The sequence below is a fragment of the Saccostrea cucullata genome, unplaced genomic scaffold (genome assembly GCF_032062105.1).
Source record: "Saccostrea cucullata isolate Sc308-1 unplaced genomic scaffold, CSIRO_AGI_Scuc_v1 ctg1710, whole genome shotgun sequence".
In the NCBI taxonomy this organism is placed as follows: Eukaryota; Metazoa; Mollusca; class Bivalvia; order Ostreida; family Ostreidae; genus Saccostrea; species Saccostrea cuccullata.
This window is the reverse complement of record NW_026938687.1, coordinates 77,565-83,607: the sequence shown is the minus strand read 5'-3', so window position 1 is coordinate 83,607 and position 6,043 is coordinate 77,565. Positions and strand designations below refer to the sequence as shown.

General features: G+C 34.8%; 1 pseudogene; it reads left to right on the top strand.

Annotated features, from left to right (window-relative positions):
* Nucleotides 1-33: 33 nt before the first annotated feature.
* The window catches only part of LOC134250929 (ATP-dependent RNA helicase DHX8-like), a 28,658-nt pseudogene continuing 22,648 nt past the window's right edge, over nt 34-6,043 (top strand).

The following is a 6,043-nucleotide window of genomic DNA, read 5'->3' as shown; positions in this document are numbered from 1 at the left end:
AGAGGAGACAAAAGGGAGAGAGAAGAGCTCCCTATGGACCCTGAGCCAGGAAGGGTAAGTCACCTTAAAGTACTCTAAGAAAAAAGAGACGGCTACCTTAAAGTATGCTGAACCAGAAAGGGTTGAGTTACCTTAAGAGAGAGTGTTAGCATGAGACATACAGTAAATACACAAATGGTTTACAAAGAAATACACAAAGAAATGCAGTTTTAATTTGAAAACTTAACTTCTAAGAAATCATTAATTTTTGTTGTTTTCGTTGTATGACGAAGAGATGGGGGTGTTTGTGAAGGACGATGATTCTGACGAGGATATTGAGATAGAACTGAAAGAAGAGGAGGTGCCGTTTCTGACCTGACACAGGCGAGGGGGGCTGGATCTTAGTCCTGTTAAAATCGTCAAGGTAACTTTAAACGTCAATTTCAAATATATATTTTTCTACAATTTATGTACATGTTTGTTCATATTTTTGTAAATTTTGACCATATTTTGATTTCTACTCCATGTCTATGATAATTAAAGTGAATATGGTGAAGTTTATTTTGAAAAACTACTCATCATTGATTAACAAAAAGGAAAAAAAAAACAAATCTAACTGAAGCACAGTTAGTTGTAGTGTAAATTAATTTTTGACATACATGAGAGAAAAAATGTTACATAGTTTAAAATAAAACCATGTACCTACATCATGTACATGAAATACATTCATGTAATAATTATACAGACATGTACATGCATATCAAGACACTATCAGTTTTCAGTGTAATTTTACATACATTTCAACATTACATTTTAATGTATAATCTGTTAATCATTTAACTTGATTGATTTGACAGAACCCCGATGGCTCTTTGTCACAAGCTGCCATGATGCAGAACACTCTACAGAAGGAGAGAGGGAACTAAAGCAGGCCCAGAGGGAGGCGCAGATGGACGCCGTGCCCTCAGGGATAAATAAGGACTGGATTGACCCCATGCCAGAGGGTACGTCAGATCGTCACACTTTACTACAATAATTATAAGCAAAACAAAATTGAAATTAATAAAGACTGTATTGACTCTATGCCAGAGGGTAATAGATCGTCACACTTTATTTATGATAATTATGAGCAAAATAAAATTGAAATAAATAAAGACTGGATTGACCCATCCCAGAGGGTACATTAGATCGTCAGACTTTAATTTGATAATTATAAGCGAAACAAAATTAAAATAAATAAAGACTGGATTGACCTCATGCCAGAGGGTATGTTATATCCTCAAAGTTTAATTCATGCAGAAGTGGAGATGGCATAAAATCGGATTTCAGAATGAGCTTTATTAAACTATAAGACAAGGAATCAGTATCAAATTTTTAATTTGGTTATGGGATTACAAACTAAAATTATCACTTTACCATGAGACCAAGAATGTCTTCCTTTTTTGAGAGATTAGGGGGAGGGGTTTTGAAGTTCTTTGAAATAATAGAATTCATAACAACCTTGCCCGCGATAATTTCTCTTGAGAACCTAAATTATACCCAATTTAGAAATTAAGTGATTTTACAGCATTTAATATCCAATACATGTATAGGGTAAAGAAGATATACATGTATACATAAAGTTGTGGGGTAGTTTAGAATTTCCTCTAATTTCATGATTTCTCTGAAGGTTATGTAAGAAAAATGTAGTAAATGAAGTAGGAAATTTTAAATAACCATTTATATATTTGGAGTATATTTCAGATGGTGACAGAAGGCTAGCCTTCCAGGTGAGGGGTGTTGGAATGGCCCCAGCTGATTTACTGGAGTGGAAGAAACATATATCTGGGGGTCAGAAGGCATCGTATGGAAAGAAGGAAAAGAAATCACTTCTAGAACAGCGGCAGAGTCTGCCTATATTTAAACTTAAGGACCAACTAGTCAAGGTATGGAGTTGTCACGCTTTTATCCAGACTGATAAAAAGGAGGAGAGATTTAACAAGAGGAAATTCTGGAGGTCATTCAAATCTGATGAATTAAAATCAGTAATATTTAGTCATTGAGATGTCTAGAATGATGATAAATTTATAAAACATTAGTTATATACACATTTTTGTGTGCCTAAAACAATAAAAAGAGCAATAGTATAATTACTTTAAATCATTTTCTATAGGTGAACTAATTTGAGTTGCACTAAGATTTCAAGTTTTACAAAATAGACAAATAAAAAAAAAAGGATAGATAAAATCTATAGACTATGCTGAGAGAGAACTTGCATAGTGATATCAGAGACCTTGAGCTTCTTATAGTTTGGTTTTCAGGCATATACATTATACAAGATACATTTGCAACTATTTAACAATTATACTTTATTATATAAACTCAATTTTAGGCAGTGACAGACAACCATGTATTAATCGTCAGACAACTCAGATCACACAGTATCTCGTGAAGGCGGGCTACACGACGCCGGGGAAGATCGGCTGTACGCAGCCAAGACGTGTCGCCGCCATGTCTGTCGCCAAACGAGTCTCAGAGGAATTTGGTTGTCGACTGGGACAGGAGGTAAATTGACTCACTAACATTATTCTTCCCCTGTGCATTTTATACAACTTTTTTTTTTACATTTATATCTTTCCAAGAAAAATTTTTCAGAATTATGTTTTTGTTTGTATTTTTGGGGGGTCACAAACGTAACAAAAGAAGATGCATGCAAAAAAAATATTAAAAATTTACCAGTACATTTAAAATACAGATTTAAAACTGAATCAAAACAAAATATTTCAAAAAGATTTAACAAAGGATGAGGTGACTTGCGGCCCCTCGTATACTGACAAAAAATTACATGTCAAAATTTTACTCAAATTTTTGTATGTAACTAATCACTGACGTGTACTTTTATAGAATACTTTTTTAAACAAAAATAGCAACATGATTTGAAAGTTATAAATCTTTTATTGGGGTAGGGGTATCATGTTAACATTCAATTCCCATTGCATTTTAGCCCCGCCCCTCTCTTTGAAGTCCTTAAAATATACGAGCGCAGATTATAGGTACAATTTTCTCCTTTGGCTAGGCACTGTATTTTATTGAAATCTACCTAAGTATATGTGAAAGGAGAAAATTGTAGCTAACTGCGCTCACATGCTATTTTTTTAAAAATTGTAAAATCTAGTTGCATGGCCTTTAATTCCCATTACAAACAGATCGACGGAACTAGATTTTCTGACGCAAGAATGAATTCATATGTTAATCGAGGCACAAAAAAAAACGCTTTTGAAAAAGTCACTATGGTCGGCCTGTGAATTAGGGACACCTGTCCTCACGTGCCATTTCAGGTGGAGACACGTGCCGCGAAGACACCTGTCACTGTGTATTTTTTGTATATTCTATGTGAATTGAGACAGTTTTGTATGTAAAGGGAAAAATGGGCTGTTGTCGAGCATGTACACACACAGTCTCCGACCGAAAATTCTTTTAAATTAAGATGATGATTCATGTTTCTTTTATTATTTAAAAAATTGTATATTCCATAAATAAAGTTATACAAGAGAACATATTTATAAAATAACATCTTTTGGTGTGACATTATAAATTCATAATCATACATGTAACAGTTAAAAGAAGCGGGGAGAGGGGGGGGGTACTTTCGGCAAGGACGGCCACTACCAACAACCAAGCCCCGAAACCCATATCCCGAAGGCAAATAAATTGAGGTGTCAAGCAAGAAACATTTTTTTTTCTGCTCTTGCCTCATGTATTTAACCGCTTTTTTTCTAAATATACTAGGCCTACACATCATATCGGCAAAAAAATTTACTAGGAGCCCCTCTTTTTATTCCCATCCTGCATCGCTCTGTAGGCGCTTTATTTCATTGGTCATTTTCCCGAGGCGCCATTTTTGGAGGATCGAGAAGGACGTAGAAGAAGGTGTAAGCAGCTGGTAAATTTGAAAAGTTAATATGGTTTCACCACCCAGTGATGAATGGCCAATGATGAAGGATTAGTGTACGTATATTTTTGTTAACTTTTTACGGTAATAGTTGTAATATTTGGCAACAACAAATCTTCACTATCGGAGGCAACTTTTGTCCTGACGCCATTTTGAAAAGTTGGATACCTAAGTTTTAAATTGTTAAGTATATATATTGCAGAGAGAAAGAGAGAGAGAGAAAAAAAATTGAGACAGTGATATAGCATAACTTAGATTATGGAGGCCCCATGGATTTGAAGGCACCGTGCATGTGCATGCTGTATGTTGACTTGTAAAATGGCAACATATCACCTTTTATCATGTTTATTGAAATTATGCTCCATATGTATGTTCTCTGAGTCTCTTTACATATAAATGAATACTTTTCGGAATTAAAAAAAAAAAAATTAACCCCGCTCAAATTATCCGGATGATAATAGTTACACCGAGCATGGTTTCGTAGCTAAATTCAGACTGTAGAACATCCAGTTTGAATACATGTGTTTTCTGATTTTTCGGATAGCCAACTCTTGTTTTTGGGAACTTACGACTTATGGCAGGGTATGAATTAAATATTTTTGGTTCAAAACTTTGATAAAAGCATCGATATTTTTACAAAAAGTGTCTTCAATCTCAGCTTATCCGATTATTCATGAAGTCAAGGATATCCTCATCAGAACAGTTGGAATAGATTGCAGCCAATAGCATAACCCTTAATCATATGCATTACGATGATATGGAGGGAAAATATACATAAAAAAATGAATGTAGGTGAAAACCTGTCCACTTTTCTGAAGAGACTAGGTTTGTTTTATTGTTTATTGAAATAGTTTACTGCTCAAAAGATTTTTTTTTGTAATGTCTAGCCTGTTGAGATGAAGATGTAAAGAAAGAAAAGCCTAATAGTGAATTAATATTGATAGTATGTCAAGAAATGCAAATGAATCATCGGCTTGAATTATCAGTTTTTTCACAATTATTGACCTGAGTAGGTCAATGATTAGCGAATAATACATACTCTTTTCCATATCACATCCTAGCCCAAAACACCAATATCAGCCAGAGGGACAGAGGCCCTAGGGCTGATATTGGTCGAAGGTCTGATACAGGATGTGATATGGAAAAGGGTATGTTTCATTATGTTTATTACAAACTTGGTTATTAAATACAGAACACTTCAAGTTGAGAAGATCAAGAAAATAAGTAAATAATCATGCACAATAAAACTACTTACATACATGTACACGGTATTGTATTGCTGAACAGATTTAGCTGTCATTAGGTCAAAATTGCAAATAATAACATGCTTCTAATCTTATATCTGTATATACAGGTAACTCTTGATGGCCTGAACTTTGATTTCTCGGAAGTTCTTGATCGCTTGAAGTGAGTCTCCGGTCCCGATTTTTTAAACTATATAACTTAGCAGAGTTGCTCTTGAATTCTCGAACTCCTGATCTCTCGAAACCCTTGATCCCTCGAAGTCAAAATGCAGTCCCGCTGTGCTGTGAATTTTACCCTTGATACCTCGAAGTGGCTGTGTGTATACCAAGTTATAATGTTCAAACTTTTGCCATAACTGTATATCTGTGTGTCTGTCTGAGTGTCTGTTGTCAACTTAAACCTTCACCATAACTTTAGAACTATACGAGATAGTGGCTTCATATTTAGTATGCATACTCCACTAATGAAGTGCTTTCAAATGGCAACAAGGACAATGATTATGTGATCTTGACTGTGACCTGTATGCTAAAAAAAATTGCATTTTCGAACTTTGTTGCTGTGTTTCACAAGCGCATCTTGTTTTTAGCTCTACTGGTCAGAGACCAGAAGAGCTTATGCGATAGTAATGCGTCCGGCGTCCGTCTGTCTGCAAACACTACTCCTCCTTAAATTTTAGTCTGATTTCAATATAACTTGGCACACAAGTAGACTATACAGATACATAATTCTTTGCATCAGTTTTTGATAAGTACAAACTAGTAGAGCTACAGTCTCGACAGAGACTTCTGGTTATTTTTATTCCATCCCGGTTGTTGCTAATGCTATTACATAATTAGTTTAAATTAGAATGCAATAGTACCTGGACATAATTTATCATTTCAGAGAGAA